Here is an 18,577-nt window from a genome sequence, read left to right as displayed (position 1 = left end):
CTATCGGGAAAAAATGGAGCATAAGGTCAAAACAGAAACGACAAGGGAATTTGAAGCAAAGCTAAAGGATGCAGAGTTCAATCTTGATTTTTCATTTCATTCTTCGGGCGCTAGCACAGGCAAACAAAGAGAGAGAGAGAAAGTGTGTCATGGTTTGTTTAGTTAGAAAAACATCCTGAGAGGATTTGTAATCGCAATAGCTTCGCGTAGCCACAGAGAAGAGTTAATTGAAAGGGCTCGTCATCACAGAAAATCCTGTTATTTTGCAAACTTGGGTGGCTTTCAAGGTATTTCTTTTAAGTCACTTACGTATCATTTGCATTCGTTACATTTCTTAAGCTATCATTTTCTTTAAAATTTCGTTTAGTGATTATTTTTCTTTGTTTTCTTTTTATTTTTTTAAGTCGGATACTTAAAAAACATCCTAAGGATTATCTTCTTTTTTGATAGTTTTTATTCATTCTTCGTGATAGTTATGTATCGCCAAAATCTTTGTTGTTAAACAATGATTGGATGGTAATGAAAAAGTATTTTCGGATAGTATTACCGTTTTCATCGTTCAAAAATCAATATTTTTTCACCTGACTTAGCTTCATTAATCTCGTTTCACACCCAACGTTCGCAAAATCTAAAAGACCATCATCTACATCGTATGAAAATACTCTCTAAGGCTGAACACAAAAATGATATTCCAATCTTTAGATATTACTCGATCGTGAGGGCGACATATTCACTCACTTACAGACCATTAGCACTGATCAGTACGTTCGTACGAGTCATTGATCCACATTAACCCAATCGTAACCCAGCAAGCAATTCACTCACGAACGCAGATCTAAAGGAAACTCTGTACAGGTACCGCCTGGCGGGAAGGGAAGTGTTAATTTGTGGTCCCAATATAGCACATGAGCCAGGTCACCACCCAAGTCGTACGGAGGCAGTGGAATTAGTAGTTAGCATCCAACCGTTAGCGTTCATTTGCTAAACAACGTGAGAAACTTGTACTAATCATTAGCGATAGAGAAGTGCGAAGAAAGGAGCAGTCTTGACGAAATCGAAAGTGATCCCTAGAACGGAATGGGAAACGTAATGAAGGACAACCAGATTCATCATCAATTTGTACGCTTGTTACAAGCCGAGAAGCCGCTGGTACAGGTTTTGGCTTCGAAAGGATTTTTTGTTGTTGCTGTTTGTGTTCTTCGACCCCAAACAGCAACTAGCACAGGGAATAGTTTGCTTGAGAAAAGTGCATCAAGAAGGAAAACACATACAAAATTAATAACACTAACTAATCAACTCCTCAACGAGAAGATAGGGCATTCGTATGAGATTAACTTAAGAGGTGGATCGGCAGGACCTTCGAATACTCTCTATTGTGCAAAGAAAGGAAGGTTTTGTTTGCTTTTCGTTGATGGCTTTTGCAGATGACATATGCGTGAGTGTGTTTCAGTGAGTATTTAAAGGATAGGGCCCCGCCACATCCGGCACCGAGCAGGAAGAAGGGATAAACACCCAAGAGTATTGCACACCGTAACCCCCGAATGGCAACGTATTCTGGCAGGCAATGGCAGATAAATAAACTAAAATTTCATCTACATTTCCTTTTCCGTACTTTGTAGGTTTTATAGTGCAGGTAGCTAAGAAACAGTAATGTAGTATAATATCACGATATGTGCATGTAGTTCATTAGTTGCATTGTTTACCTGTTTCCTTCTGAAACAAGGCCTTTCTCGGATTCAACCCCTTAGAACCAGTCTGATCCGGTAGGCGATTATGTGAATTAAGGCTATAAAGTGGCATTATGGTCATGTTTCTAAATAAATGTTTATTGGAAATTAGCAAATAGATGCTAAAAACGGCCGATCGAGGTGTCGCCATCCATTGATGATCGCCGAGCTGTTTTTCGCACTTGCGAACCTCGAAAATTGCGTACGATTTGACTGACATGCTTACCTGCATTTTCGCTGCAATTTTCGTGCCGAAGCTCAGCTTCGTGCCATTTCCTTGTATGGTGCAATAAACCCACCCCACGGACAGCGGAAGCAGCGATGTGCAATTTTGTTATGAATACGGCAAACATGATGTGTTAATTGTTTGTTAGTAGGACGGAATATATTCGCTTAACTAATTCGACACGTACTTTAAAGGCTTTAGAGTCTCAAGGACGTCACTAATATATGCAAAATCGCCTTGTGTTGATCGTTGATTGCGGGAATGAAACACATTAGTTGTGTTGGGTTTTCAGTAATTTTCGTCAATTGTTTAGACTGCATAGATTAAGATTTTTTGCTCAATATATTCCACGTTTCAACGTATATCTCACGCTACTTGCAAATCCGCACGATCCAGAGTGGCGGTCCATATTTATCCAGCTGAAAATAACGATCGCTCGAAAGTCTGCTCACGTCCGATGAGATATACCATTGTGCTTATTCCTAGTCACACGATCGGAGATGAAATGTCGAAGCGAATGCATCGCCAAGAGCTCGATAGGGTCGTTATATGATTTAGTTTACGAAAAACTCCAACCAACGAATGCTTGGACACGTTTTCTTGCATTTAAAATATTACCACCTGCACATGGCACTGGAAAGTCATTAGATACGGACTAGACGATAAGTTCTCGAAATTAAATCGTCATAAATCCAACAGGCTCTCAACAAGATCGGGCATGAAAAAAAACGTTTTCATAAGACACCCATCGCAAAACAGCGTATGATACCATCACCCTTCGCCTTTTCGCTTCTCGCAAATCTGATAACGCTGCCACATGACAAATCTGATGCGCCATGTGGTGGGATTTGTAACAAATCAATTTGTGACAGCATGACCGATAGCCCGTACCACAGTTGGTAGCCTTCGACTTTTCATTGCAACATTGTCGTCTGCGAGGCGTGAATGTGAGGAAAAACTAATCTTTTCCTAAGCTGTCACGTCATGGAAACACGTTTTCGGCACGGGACCGATGGCCAACCGGACTAAAGAGATCGTTAAAAAACCTGTCAGCATCTCGCAAAAGTGGAAACGAGTGCTGATCCTTCATGAAAAAAAACAAGCCATAAATCATCGAAACGTGTCTTCAAAACGATCGATGTTACGCTCTCATCGTGATCTTCTCCGGAGAGCGTATGAAACTAGCAAACATGGAAAAGATGTGTAACTTCGAAAAAAAAAGAAAAGTCAAAACGGCAAAAAAGGGAAGATCAATGTATGGCGAATGGAAGCACATTTGTAGAGAACAGTTGGATTGAAGACCCTAGCGGAAAAGAAAGCGAAGAATGTGCGATCGAGAGACTGCGGAGCAGCTGAGAGCGAATGGATGCTGCGATCTCATGGAAGCATCATCATCATGATCATCAGCCGAACGGTGCATTTGTCTTAGAGAGCGAATTTGTCTTAGAGAGTGATGATTCGGGTATGTAACTTTTATGCCTTAAAATGTCCTTAATAATAACATTAGGATAAACTTTGTATGGCTCGCTAACAGATATCGTGAGGATAATTTTATGATAATTTTGTTGAACATTTTATTCCACAGATTCCTGTCAGAAGAGTCAAGTACTTTTGGTACCACCCTCGAGCATCAACGTTTTCCGACATTGCTGGAATGCATGCATCGAACCGCGGGGCGTAAAGTCGCGTGAGTTTCGGTAAACAGTCCCAACAGCTGATAAGTTCGAAGGGCCGGAACAGCGCTCATGGCATGAAATCAAACCCAAATACGCCTCGGAAGCCATAGTACACCATCGCGGTGCTCGGTTTGACCTTGCGATGACTCGTCAGGGAAATCCTTTTACGGTTAAATTGTACAAACCGAGCTGCATCGTCTCCTTGCCATCCCAGTAACTTATCGATCCACGGCTTACCAGCTCACTCGCGACTCGTTGTTCTCTTGCTCTCTCGCTTGCCCGTGTACAATCACACTCACACACCACCACCGGGGTAGGGTTCTTCTTCGTTTCGTTTTCCCTCCTTTCCCGGGGTTTCGGAAAAGGCGACGCACCACCGTTTTTCGTCCCACTGCGTTTCGGGCCCGTAAAGCCTCGCCCAGAGCCGCCCCGTTCTTTTCTGTGTGTGAGCCTTTTTTATTCTCTCTATCTCTCTCGCGCCCTTTTCACTTGTCGCCCATGCAGTTTCAGTACGGCCTGGCACTCCACTAGCTGGCCGCGCGCCCGCGAGTACGTGCCATTCCGCGTCGTCGCTCGCAAGTTTTCCCACCGCTCAGTCACAGCGTACGCATCCGTCGAAGAGCAGCGATCGCGGCATCGATCGAGTGCAGCTCGCACCGGGTTAGAGTAATCGTTCCGGAACCGCAACAGTTTCGCGGTAGGTTTGGCTTTAGTCCGGTCTTTTCCGAATTTTCAAACATATCCGCGATCGCGGTCGAATATCGCGCGATCGTGAGTGTTAATTTTCCACGCGTGCTCGCAGCGCGGTTTGAACCGGATCGGGGCTGAAATTGGCTGCGTGTATTCTCGGTTTGCTCGGGGCGCGTAGGAAATTCGACACCACCGTATTCGATCCTCTCGGGTGATCTTCCGCGTGGGGCACGTGTGCGCGTTCGTATACCATCCGTATGTGTGTGAATGTGTGTGTGTGCTCCTAAATAGTGCATAGTGCATTCGAGAGACGGCGATTCCGTGGGGAGATCTTCGAAAATAAACGCATCCACGGGACGGTAACACCAGTACAATGTGTTGACAAACGAGTAAGCGAAAATCTCGCACCCCCAGAAGTGTGACCCTAAGAAGGTTCCCAATGCGACCCGAGTGTGCTTCCCTTATCGCGAACGTTTTTTTCTTCTGTTGTGGCGAGATTTATCTCGGCACTTTCTCGTGCGTCACTGCTGTCGTCCTGTCTTTCTCCGCTACGAACGGATCTCCGATAAGCCGCCAATGCGCGGAGAATTCGGACCATTTAAACCGTCTACGCTCGAGGGCGCTGGAGGCGATTTTTTAGAGGGGCGTAAAAAAAATGCCCAACTATAAGAAGGGGCCGACAATTCGTGTCATGCTGATTTTTTTTTCGTGAGCAGATGAAGCAACTCGCGTGCAGATTTAAAGAGAAAATGCCGCCTCATCGGACGGGCGGGAACATGTTTTCTATTTTGGCCTCGCGTGCGGACGCTTAAATTGCAGGAGTGTGTTTTTGTTTACCGCCCGGTGGTTCGCTTTTCTTTGCTTACATTTCTTTTTTTTCACCCATCAACGCCTCAAGCCAAGAGGGCAAGAGTGAAAATTGCATTAGAAACTTTCGCCCACTTTCGGATAACCGACGTTTGGGCTACCGATCGGTAAGGCGCTGGCTGCTAGCGGAAGGTATTTGGAAGTATCTTAAAAAGGGCTCTCGAATCGCTTGAGCACACCGAAACCGGCTCACGGCGATTTTTGTCTTACGTCAGTGTGTGTGTGTTTAATTTTTCTCCATTTATCTTTTCCCTGCCCATCTTTGAACGGGCAAGAAGATGAAAAAGGGTCCATTATCTGGTTCCATTTGTTCTCTCTCTTTCTCTCTCTCTCTCTCTCTCTCTCTCTCCGGCGCTGTAATGCGCTACAAGCCCGTTCCCTCCAGCAACCGGAACGGCCGAAAAGGAGCAAAGAAAACCTTCGTCGGCTCGAACCGGTTGAATGTAAACAAAGCTGCACGTTGAGAAGCCGGCAGCGAGAAACCGAAACTCCAGGGTGCCGACGTATCATCCCAGAGGGTATCCTGTGTGTGTGTTCTACCTTCTCCGGTTCGTTAATCCGGTTTTGCGCCGTCACGTGTTGGCTTTCCTTCACGCGCGCGCTTGCGCGAACCCTTGGCGTGCATTGCGAAGGGAACGGAATGGAAAATGCGACGCCCTGGTCGGTTGACGCATTGACAAACGTTGTTTACCATGCAAAACTATGCGACTGACCGCAATTCCGAAGCAACGAAACGTACAATTCCTCCCGTTTTGGTCAGCTATATCATGGGACCGTTTTTCAACGCGATTGTTGTCAAATTTCGTTTCAAAACATACAAATTAGAGACCTTGAAAGCTCCTTGATTACATTGATTAGCGGCGGTTTATTCGCTTGCTTTGGTTTTGGTTTGAGTTTTCCAAATCTCAAACCGCTTCTTCGCTCATAATTTGTATGCAACCACCCGAGCGATCCGGACACTTCATGTGCACCATGCTTATGCTTGTTTACCGTTCCGGGGTCGCATGTGTGAGCCATAAATTAAATCATCAAATCAGTGTGTGGCCCTATCGCACCCGCCGAAGGTATTTTGCCCCGTGCGCAAGCCTGTTTGCGGTGGAACCGATGAGCTCACGGGTCGCGCAATCAGAAATGCAGCATGCCGAAAGCTAGTGGGCAAACAAAGTTTGAACAAAAAACAACCCACTCTCGATGGTACGAAAAATAATGATCATCCCCAGAAGAAGACCAAACAAAACACTCCAGGCTGGTAACCCTGCGCTTGCGTAACAGGTTATCTTGCGGATGGCTTCGGCTTTGGTTCCAGTTTGGCCCCGCGCACTGTTGATTTTTGTCGCCATGTGCAAACGGAATATTTTAAATGCTGTCGCCGGGTTGGGTGACGCTTCGCTTCCCCCAAAATGCACGATGGAGGCTACCAGGCTCGGTCAAAACAGCGACTCGAGGCGATAAAACGAAGAAAATGCGATCCAATAGGGGTGGCAAAAATGACCAAGCTACGAACTGAGTGCTGGTAGAAGCAAGCAACACTTTATGATAGCAGAATATGATTAAAAAAAGTTGAATTTGGCGTTAGTTATGGAGAATCCGCTGCGAGAAGTTTGTTTCAAGGCCGTTTTCCTTCGTGTTTTTTTTTTCTCTTCAACCAGTCATCGACCAATTTAGCTCTATGTTGCAGCATCCTACGAATGTTGGTTGATCACCATGTAGAAATAGCATCTGCATTCGAGTGCGATAAAAATTGGCCATAAACCTCTCTCAGATCCTGCCTAAATTGATTAAGCCGGACATTCGCAACATTTTGCGCCACGATTTCGAACGCGTCCAGGAAAACGCACGCTACATTTTCCGCCAAATTATATGACGCAAACTCGCCGGTTGCAAGCTGTTTAATTGATGCTAGCACGTGTTCCAGCACTTGGCATTGGCCCTTATTCCTCCAGGCGGAGCTCGGAGCACGAAGCGAAAGGGTGACATACCGAGGAAACATGATCTCATGTTACATCGCCAACGTCTGCCCTCGATGGCGTCGCCATTCCGAACTACCTCACCGACCCACGTTTTGAGTTAGATAAATTGATCACTCCCATCCGTACGATTTAAAACGTATTCTCCCTTCCATGTCAGGCTCCTTTTGCGTTTGGGAGGCCGTCGTTTTTCTGTCTTTTTTTTGCATCGGTCAACTTTGAGATGCCCTCGTTTACAACAGGCCACAATCAACCGGATCGGTAGAGGGCTGTTAAAAACACATCAACGATCGCGCGCGATCGCAGAAAAGGCGACCCACCGGCTCAAGGCGGTAAAAGGGTTGCCCCCGCGAGCACCTGAACGGAAATCCGGATCTAACCAAACGCGCCAAACCGGGCCAAACCAGCACGCGAGCCCCAATAGAACTTGAAGCTTGGCAAATGGGGTGGAAAAAAAAAGAAAAGAAAAATGCGTCACCCATCGATCACGCGGGCGAGGTTTTTGGGGTGTCAGTGTTCGGATTGCAAACATGGGTGTTCCGAATGTTGGTCAAAAACGTGAACTCAGCGCGCGCAACCTGACACGCCTCGCATCAGGTGGCCACGCTTCGCCGGATGGCGCACATTCGTCATGGCGTGTGCTTTCTGCCGATCGTACGTTGAAATGGGGCCCTTTTTTGTTCGTTATTTTTCTGTCTTCAAAGGCGGCTTGCATCGAGTCGTGCTACTGAGAATTAGCAGAAAGTTTTAAATTTGAAACCTCTTGTTTCGCAGAGCCCTTTTGAGCTGATTTTTTGTCGCACATCGCTGGTTCGCGAGAGGAGAATATTGCTCTGGAGCGTGGTCTTTGATAATTCCATGATATTACCTTTCAAAAGAATAGAAAAATAGTGTACTACTAGCTAGTATACATCTTTATAGTATGTAAAATCAAAAACCTAAACGCTAATCACGTAAAAAGCGATGGATTGACATTTTTTACCAAAGTGATCGCGAATGGTAATTGAACCCTAAATTTCCAACAGCGTCGCGTGTCGTTGATTCAATCACTTTGGCCACGTGGCGCACATTTTGCAAATTGCCCGGTTCAAGCCCGCGGCGCACTGACACACAGTTTGATGAGTCAATTTGTGTCGATCGAACGATCGAGGGTGGCCTGTCATCGGTGGCTCACGTGACCAGCCTTACATGATCGCGGTGCAATGCACTTCCTTTCCTCGACCGTGTGCCGATTGCCTCCTGCTAGGTCGATCGAACCCGAGTCAGCAACATATCGGGCACACTTCTGCAACAACGGCTTGCGCACGCCTCAGGGGTGCACATATATTATTGTTACGCTCTCCCTATGCCTTGGCCTGCACCACAACGTGATGGGTAGATTGAGCTTTATTGCTGTTTCATTGATTTTAATCGATGCCGGATACGGCCGGCGGGACCGTATTATTCCGCGCGATTCCTTTACGAAACCAATAGCAAATTCATTGAACACTTGTTGGAGAATACGTTACGGGCGCCACCAACACACCGTGGCAAGGGCGCGCGCGCGCGCGCGATGTTGTTGATTGTTTTCAGGCTAAAGCAATTTAACATCCAATTGCCCGTCACTAACAGATCAATTGATCGAACGCGCGTGACCAATTGGGGTCCTCGAATCCCGTGAGTGTCTGAAGATGTGCATCTTGTGAGCGCGACAATTGACAGCTAGCGCACGTTTTTAGGGACGAGTCGCAACCCCAAAGATATTAAAAACCTCCAAAAAAGCTGCGAGCGCCAGCGTCGAAAGCGCTTGACCTTGCGCAATAGTTTAGAGGAGTTCAATTTGGCTGCTCTCAACACTGACCACCACCAACGTTGTTGGAGACAGCACGCGGTAAGCCAATAAACAAAGTAATTTAAATTGTGACCGATTAATTGTACATTTAAACTACACATGGTCACCGAGTTGGCCCGTAACAAGGCCGGAAATGGGAGAAAATTGCTATTATTGATTTTGCATGCTGAGTCGGTTCGTGAAGAGTCATATGCGCCATGATAGTAATAAAAATGACAGCTAACCATTTGGAGTGAATCATCTGACTGATAAGCCAGTGTTCTTGGAGCACCGTAGCCTACTGTGATGAAAAATGCTGAGTGGAGTTAAAGATAAGAGATATAAAAATTCAAAAAAATTATGTTTCCTCACGTGCGGGATCGGTGAAACGTTCCACAAGGCTGAGATTGCAAAGGGCTGGTGATACGATCAGTCATCAACCACAGTTAAATCATTCAAAACAAGCCCACGTTTCTACGGCGTGTCTATGAGTTAATCTCTCAACACCTAAGATACCACACTTAGAACTGCTAAAAGCGTTAAAAGCCGATAAAGAAAACCGGCCCCATGTTTGCTTCCGCATGAACGAGCGCGTTCGTCATCGGAACGCGCCCATTGGTTCATTATGGTGCTTTTCTTCCTCCCAAAAAAAGAAGCCTAAAATAGCATGTTTGCGATAAACGAGTCAGTCCTGTGATTTGATGGTCGACTCGCGTTTCTCAGCATGTGGCTCACCGTTGTTCCATAGAAGCAGAAGATTGTAGGAGTTGTTTACGATCCGAAAGCGCATCGAAACGGCTGATGGGGTCTCGTGTGCACGGCTCGTGAAATTGACGGTCACGGACGACATTTGGAATGGCAGCGATAGTGCTGCCATGCAATCGGAAACCGCTCACAAACCGTTTGGCGTGCAACCATTTGATTAAGCAGGCTGGGTGTTCAGCGATAGTTGCCCACGAAGCAGGCGAGTGAATTGATAAGTTACTAGTTACGGATGATGGAATTTATTTGATAGAGGTATGAATGAATCCGAATGGTGCATACATGTTTTTTTAAAATTTACAAAAAGATGTACAGATGTCCTAGTCTCAACGTTAGATCTATCCTCTAAAAACCTACCGATCCACCCTGAACCGTCCAGCAGTGTGACAAATCATCCCTCGCCTATCCATCATCCCATTATGAGTAATCACGTGCGTTGGTCGGCAGGCTCGTCCTCTGAACCACGTTTTCCCGTTCACCCCAAGGGCTCCCTTTTCTGACCTTCCCTTCGCTCTTATCGTTATCGCACGGCAAAATGCATCCAAACGATGCAACGCCTATAGGGCATGCCGGTGCAACCGAAGGGGGTGAGACTGGGAGACGTGTGTGTGTGTGTGTGTGGGTTCTACGTCTGAGCGCCGACTATGCCGACGGCGCCGCTGATGTTTAATTTATGCGGTATGTGACATTTCCACTTAGCGTCCGTTTCGATACGAACGCGACGGAGTTGTTTGGCTCCCGGGACGAGCCCCGATAATTTCGTACGTCAACGCGCGCGACGGCGATTCGATTACGCGTGATCTCATGTGCCGGTGGAGTTGTTTCACTAATTTTCAGCGACACACGACAATTAGGCCTGTGCTGATCGTTTCTGAGCGAATTCCTGCCTCTCGGCGGGAACCGGGAAGTAATGAATTGCTAAAACAAAACGATTATTTCATGGCTGGCTTGACGAAATTAATTGGTTAGGGCTGTGGTGTGTCTCCAGCTTAAACTGTATTAAACCCTTCACAGTTTTGCCCGAACAGTGCTCCGGCACATTGAGCGTGTATCTATGGATTTGCCCGAGCGGTGCTCGCGCATTTCGGATTAACCCCTTCACAGTCCTTCAGATTTGACAAAAAGGGTCAAAAAACTGCCACCCTTTTTTATAAGAGGGTTTGGAAAAAAACGTTTGAGAAGAAATTAGTTAAAAAACTGCTTGATTGTTTTCAATATCAATGAATTATTTTTTTAGTTATAACATGATTCAAATTTCATTTTAATCTCATTTTAAAAGTTCAATTTTTTATATTTTAATGACGACCTGGTCGTATTGTTCTCAAAACTAATTTTCTAGTTCATAAGTACATAATTCTTTCAATCTTATTCCATAATTTCGCAAAGTCCATATCTGGTGGGCATTTCTTTCCATCAAAACATTGTAGTAATTTGTATATATTTTACGATTTACGATTTTTAACATAACAGTAAAAAATCGCAACACATATATTCATGGAGAATCTATGCATGCTCAATAAAATTAAGAAATAACAGTGGCAAATGAGAAAGAAAAGTTTATTCAAAGTTGCCCAAACTGTTTGGGCAAATAAGTAAATACACGCTTGCATGCAATAAATGCACAAAATCAAGCCCACGCTCTCGTCGCTAAGCGGTTCGATTCGGCGTCGGATTTTGAACGCCAAAATCGCCAACCTTGAATTCGCTAGTAACGAGAGATCATGCGTCGAGGAGGATACGTGTGCCAGCTGGTTTATCGCACTAAATCTAATGGATTTCCCCTCCAAATGTTATCAGCACATACCGTCGATCTTTCCGACGCATGATAATCAGCATCCCATCTCGTTTGCTCTCGTTTGCTATCGATCGATTCGTTCTAAGCACACTGTAGGATCTTATTGAGCGTCGTATCTTACTGGTCATAATTCGGTCGCAGTATTTTGCTGGCTATAATAAATTGCCTGATTGCATATATTAAAACCTTTTTTGATTAAAACATAGCAGAAAACTGTGTGCAATAAATGTATGTTATTTAATCCACTGTTTTCCATATCATTGAGCATCTTTTTATCATAGAACTATATGAAACTATTAAACGGGATTATTAAACACGGTGTCCAGCTAACAAGCATAACTCCATAGTGCAAGCAATGTCACCTCCTACGCTCGCCTGGTACAAAATATAGTAGCTTGGTCCTTGTTGCGCTCACGTGATGCTTCCATTATCCGAAATAGTCATCTTTAAGCCCATGCCGCACGCTTTTTATCAGCAGTGCCAAATCTGGCGTCGTTGCGCGTGTTTTTCGCGCACGTGGATATCACAAGAATTCTATCGATTAGCCACCAATATCGGAACGATTTGAACGCCCGCTGCTCATCGGGAGATTTTCGAGGGCGATTTTGAACGCCAAAATCGACAAATTTGGTGCCGTGAGTAACAAGAGATCATGCGTCGAAGAGGTTGCGTGTATCAGCTGGTATATCGCACTAAAGCTATTGGCTTTCCCCTCCAAATATTATCGGTACATATCGTCGATCTTTCTGGCGCATGATAATCAGCATCCCATCTCGTTTGCTATCGATCGGATTATTCTACGCACACTGTAGGATGTTTTTGAGTGTCGTATCTTGTCGGTCATAATTCGGTCGCAATATTTTGCCGGTAATAATAAATTGGGTGGCTGCGTACATTGAATGCTTTTATGATACAAAACATAGTAGCAAACGGTGTGTAATAAATTACTGTTATTTAAACCATCGCTCCCCATATCATTAAGCATGTTTTTATCACAAAACTATATGAAACTAGCGGGATTATCAAACACGGTGTCCAGCTAGCACGCCTCACTCCATAGTGCACTCTCACGTGCTGTTCCCGTTATCCGAAACAGTAATCTTTAAGCCCATGGCGCACGATTTTTATCATCAGTGCCAAATCTCGCGTCGTCACGCGTGTTTATTGCGCACGTGGATTTCACAAAATTCTAACGAATATTCTATCAAACCGCTGCCAGAAGGATTTCGGCGTCCGATTTTGAACGCCAAAATCGCCAAATTTCAATTCGCTAGTAACAAGAGATCATGCGTCGAAGAGGATACATGCACCAGCTGGTTTATCGCATTAAAGCTATTGGCTTTCCCCTCCAAATGTTATCAGTACATATCGTCGATCTTTCTGGCGCATGATAATCAGCATCCCATCTCGTTTGCTATCGATCGGATTATTCTACGCACACTGTAGGATGTTTTTGAGTGTCGTATCTTGTCGGTCATAATTCGGTCGCAATATTTTGCCGGTAATAATAAATTGGGTGGCTGCGTACATTGAATGCTTTTATGATACAAAACATAGTAGCAAACGGTGTGTAATAAATTACTGTTATTTAAACCATCGCTCCCCATATCATTAAGCATGTTTTTATCACAAAACTATATGAAACTAGCGGGATTATCAAACACGGTGTCCAGCTAACACGCCTCACTCCATAGTGCAAGGAATGATGACCACCTACGTTCGCCTGGTACAAAATATAGTAGCTTGTCCTTGTTGCGCTCACGTGCTGCTCTCGTTATCCGAAATAGTAATTTTTAAGCCCATGGCACACGCTTTTTATCAGCACTGCCAAATCTGGCGTCGTTGCGCGTGGGCCTGGTACAGGTGGATTTCACAAAATTCTATCGATAATTCTGATCGGGAGGATTTCGGCGTCCGATTTTGAACGCCAAAATCGCCAAATTTGATTTCGCTAGTAACAAGAGATCATGCGTCGAAGAGGTTGCATGCACCAGCCAGAGTACCACACTACATGTATTGGATTGCCCCTCCCAATGTTATCAGTACATATCGTCGATCTTTCCGGCGCATGATAATCAGCATCCCATCTCATTCGCTCTCGTTTGCTATCGATCAATTCGTTTTAAGCACACTGTAGGATGTTTTTGAGTATCGTATCTAGCCGGTCATAATTCGGTCGCAGTATTTTGCCAGTCGTAATAAATTGTCTTTCTGCATACATTAAACCCTTTTTTGATACAAATCAAAACAGCAAACGGTGTGCGATATATTCGTAATAAATTGTTAGGCTGCATACATGAAATCTTTTTTTGATACAAATCAAAACAGCAAACGGTGTGCGATAAATTTCTGTTATCTAAACCACTGCTGCTATGTTTTGTATCAAAATAGGATTTAATGAAGGCCGGCTGACAATTTATTATGTCGGACAATATACTGCGACCGAATTATGACCGACAAGATACGACACTCAAAAACATCCTTCAGTGTGCGCAGAATATCCGATCGATAGTAAACGAAAGCAAAAGAAATGGCAAGCTGATTATCATGCGCCAGAAAGATCGACGATATGTACCGATAATATTTGGAGGGAAAAGCCAATAGCTTTAGTGCGATATACCAGCTGATACACGCAACCTCTTCGACGCATGATCTCTTGTTACTAGCGAAATCAAATTTGGCGATTTTGGCGTTCAAAATCCGACGCCGAAATCCTTCCGATGGCAGCGTGCGTTCTAATCGTTCCGATATTGGTGGCTAATCGATAGAATTTTTGTGATATCCACGTGCGCGAAAAACACGCGCAACGACGCCAGATTTGGCACTGCTGATAAAAAGCGTGCGGCATGGGCTTAAAGATGACTATTTCGGATAACGGAAGCAGCACGTGAGCGCAACAAGGACCAAGCTACTTTATTTTGTACCAGGCGAGCGTAGGAGGTGACATTGCTTGCACTATGGAGTTATGCTTGTTAGCTGGACACCGTGTTTAATAATCCCGTTTAATAGTTTCATATAGTTCTATGATAAAAAGATGCTCAATGATATGGAAAACAGTGGATTAAATAACATACATTTATTGCACACAGTTTTCTACTATGTTTTTAATCAAAAAAGGATTCAATATATGCAATCAGGCAATTTATTATAGCCAGCAAAATACTGCGACCGAATTATGACCAGTAAGATACGACGCTCAATAAGATCCTACAGTGTGCTTAGAACGAATCGATCGATACTAAACGAGAGCAAACGAGATGGGATGCTGATTATCATGCGTCGGAAAGATCGACGGTATGTGCTGATAACATTTGGAGGGGAAATCCATTAGATTTAGTGCGATAAACCAGCTGGCACACGTATCCTCCTCGACGCATGATCTCTCGTTACTAGCGAATTCAAGGTTGGCGATTTTGGCGTTCAAAATCCGACGCCGAATCGAACCGCTTAGCGACGAGAGCGTGGGCTTGATTTTGTGCATTTATTGCATGCAAGCGTGTATTTACTTATTTGCCCAAACAGTTTGGGCAACTTTGAATAAACTTTTCTTTCTCATTTGCCACTGTTATTTCTTAATTTTAATGAGCATGCATAGATTCTCCATGAATATATGTGTTGCGATTTTTTACTGTTATGTTAAAAAGTCGTAAATCGTAAAATATATACAAATTACTACAATGTTTTGATGGAAAGAAATGCCCACCAGATATGGACTTTGCGAAATTATGGAATAAGATTGAAAGAATTATGTACTTATGAACTAGAAAATTAGTTTTGAGAACAATACGACCAGGTCGTCTTTAAAATATAAAAAAATTACCTTTTTGGCTCAAGTGACGAGAGTGCAAAGTTTGTTGTTCGTGCAGAAGCAAGTGCGGTAAAAAGCTACGTAAAGAAACTAAATATTATTATAGAACTTTGAATAGAATTCCTTACTCCAGGCAAAAGAAAACTGCGATGAAAATTTAATTATGTTATAACTAAAAAAAGTAATTCATTGATATTGAAAACAATCAAGCAGTTTTTAACCAATTTTCTGAAACAATGAACCAATTATCATTTTTAGCATAAATCTTAACAAAAAAGATAAATCAATGCATTTTAGAGCACGTTTTTTCCAAACCACAAATAAAAAGGGTGACAACTTTTTGTCAAATCTGATGGACTGTGAAGGGGTTAACAAACATTATTTCACAATCCATTTGCATTAAAATAGATACATTCTATACCAGGGCACTCATAGGATGATTATTTGTCGTCTCGAATGACGTCGGAAACCCTCAGCCAACATGCCGTTCCGCTAACGTAACGTCGTCTCGTTTTTTGCCCTTAGAAAAAGGTCACTTGCGGCAATGAGTAATCAAGCGATAAACCGTGAAGATCCATCAATCAATTGAGCGATCCCGCGCGGCCAAGGCGACCGATATTCATCCTCCCGGAGCGCGGGATGCAATGAAATCATCGCACGTCTTATAAAAATTATGACTTATGGCGCCCAATCGCACAGGGGTGAGCAAAAAAGAGTAGCGTGCCGCAAATCGCGTGCCAAGTAGGACCCACGCACTACGCCGTTTACGAAAAAAAAGGTCAATTTAATATGCGCCGGGATGGGCGTGTTTGATCGGGGACAAAAACGCTGTAGTTCAAGGTACCCGGTGCCATCAAGGATGCCGGCGACTTTTGCGACGCAATACCATGGCAACAGTGCTACACATTCTAAGCAGGCTGAGATCACTTTAGGACCGAAAGATTCCGTCCCAAACCGGCTCCAACCCGATCGTGCACTCTTTTTTGTGTTTTTAGAGCGCTCCAGTTCGAAGCGATCACTCGATCGCTGCAAATTCCTTGCACCGGACGTGTCGGGTGACGTAATGCGCCACGATTAATTGAGGCAAATTAACGTCTCGATACCGCTCCCGGAGCTGTCTTCGGTTCTTTGCACAAGCTGTTGACTTTTGCAGCCCGCTATCTGCAAGGGGTCATCGGGAAAATTAGCTGTGTGTGCGAGGAAATTGCAACTTGATTACCCACAGCCCGCTGATTGCTTTGTTTGTTTGTTTGTTTATTTTCCTGCTCCAAAAACAACGCTCCAGAGTGCAACGGGAAGGTTGTTTATTTGTCTCCCTACTGATCTGATCGAAATAGTAGCAATTAGATGGCTTCTTTGCGTGGAAATAATCACGTGCAAACATTTGTACATTTTTGGGGTGAATTGTTTGTGTGGGGTGTTGTTACACCTCGAGGCTCTCTTGCCGGAAATTTTGAAGATGTTTACCCCGCACAGCAACCTTTGTACACAAACGACACCCATTATCGAGAGCCAGCTTAACCACATTCCGACAGCAACCCATTCACTAATTTGTCACAAATCCTGATAACGCTTTATGACTGCCGGCTTGCCTTATTTTTCTACTGTTTTAATTTTACGCCCCACTTCCGGGAAAAACTCCTGGTGAGATCCAAACACATAGCAGCCCCCTGGCTATTTGCTGGGCGAAGGCGTGGTGAATAGCTGAATTTATTTATACCGTCAAGATCTAGAATCGATCAATCATCCGCGTTATCGGTTAGGCACCTTGTGGAGAATCGCTGGCTCTTCTCCACCGGCACTCGATTCAGGTAGTGTCAACAATATCATTTGATTTCGAGCGTTCCCGATAACCGGTTCCAACGATAGCACGGTAGCAGCAGAAGCAGTAGTAGCAGTTGCTAGACATGCACTTCGAACGAAAGGGCTGTTATCGGAAACGGGTACATGGCGCGAGGCTCGTCGTAGTTACTCCAAAGGGCATCGTGCCCGTAGGAAAACACCAATCTCCCTGTAGTGTGTAGATTTTGCCGGTTTGATTTGGGGGTCACGTGCCACAGCAACAACGCGATAACGCTGCATTACGTAGAAATGAAGGGTTGTGTTTTGGTCATGTTTTTCCGCCTCGCATGACATGCTGATGGCCTATCGCTGGTAGCTTGTACATTAGTTTGTTTGGGTTTTTTTTGTTGTAGAAATGTTTCCTTTTTAGTATTCCAATTAAACACAAAACAATTTTTAAAGGAGATAAATTGATCCAAAGGATATTATCGAATCTCCGTGCAAACATTGACAAACGTAGCACACTCACGGGCACAAATTTGCCTTGCGTAAACAGCGGACAAATTAAAGCGATAAAAGTGCCCGGTCCCGATTTAAACACGGATTAACATGCGAAAACATTCCCTCTACTGCTTCATCCCGACTCGTAACGGATGGGAACGCCCCGGAAGAAAAGGGAACCGCTCACCGGCGGAACGGTAATTGAATTTATTTCGTAATCCCCTACGCCACGCTGCAGGGTGTAGGTAAATATCTACAAATTGATTATGCTGCCCCCGCTCGGGGGTTGGTTTGGCCCTTGATTTTTCACGCGACCACCGCACCCCACCAGGCGGCAGATGGGAGTGGGTGGCGCGCAAACACTTGCAGTTTGAATCAACAGTCAACACTCTGAAAGCACGTTTTGCGCTCGGATGGACGACGTTATCGGGTGCGCAGGGCCCTTTTACCTGCACCGAGGACACAATAATGTTCTGATTGCCGATGGAGAGCTAACCTCCCCATCAGGGTTGCGCAACAATGGGTGCTTATTTGTCGAAAAAGACCGAGAAGAATGGCCCCACGGACCTGATAAACGCGAAATCAATCATACTCTACCGGGTGACGTTTTGGATTGATACGCGCACGACGAGTTATTGTACGTGGTGTAGATGTTTTTTTTTTGTGTCTCTCTTCTCACTTCGACCGCGATTCCAGTCCGTGACGTCTTCTCGAGACCAGTTGATAGATATCGGTGGGATGCGGGACTGCGACGAAGTCCACTACAATCGCTACAATCGCCCAACAAAACGCGTCATTTTTTGTTTTGCTCCAAGGACAGTGCGATGGGGACGCCTGGTTGTTTCTGCCGAGTAGTGAATCGGCAGACTCCAAATCCCGAAGTGGATTAAGACTACAAACGGGCGGTTAACTGCACGGCTTAGATTAGCCAACGCAAAATGCTTGTCAAATGGATTCACGTGCGAA

Source organism: Anopheles nili, chromosome 3, assembly GCF_943737925.1.
Source record: "Anopheles nili chromosome 3, idAnoNiliSN_F5_01, whole genome shotgun sequence".
NCBI lineage: Eukaryota > Metazoa > Arthropoda > Insecta > Diptera > Culicidae > Anopheles > Anopheles nili.
The sequence above is the reverse complement of the archived record's forward strand: the minus strand, read 5'-3'. Positions refer to the sequence as shown.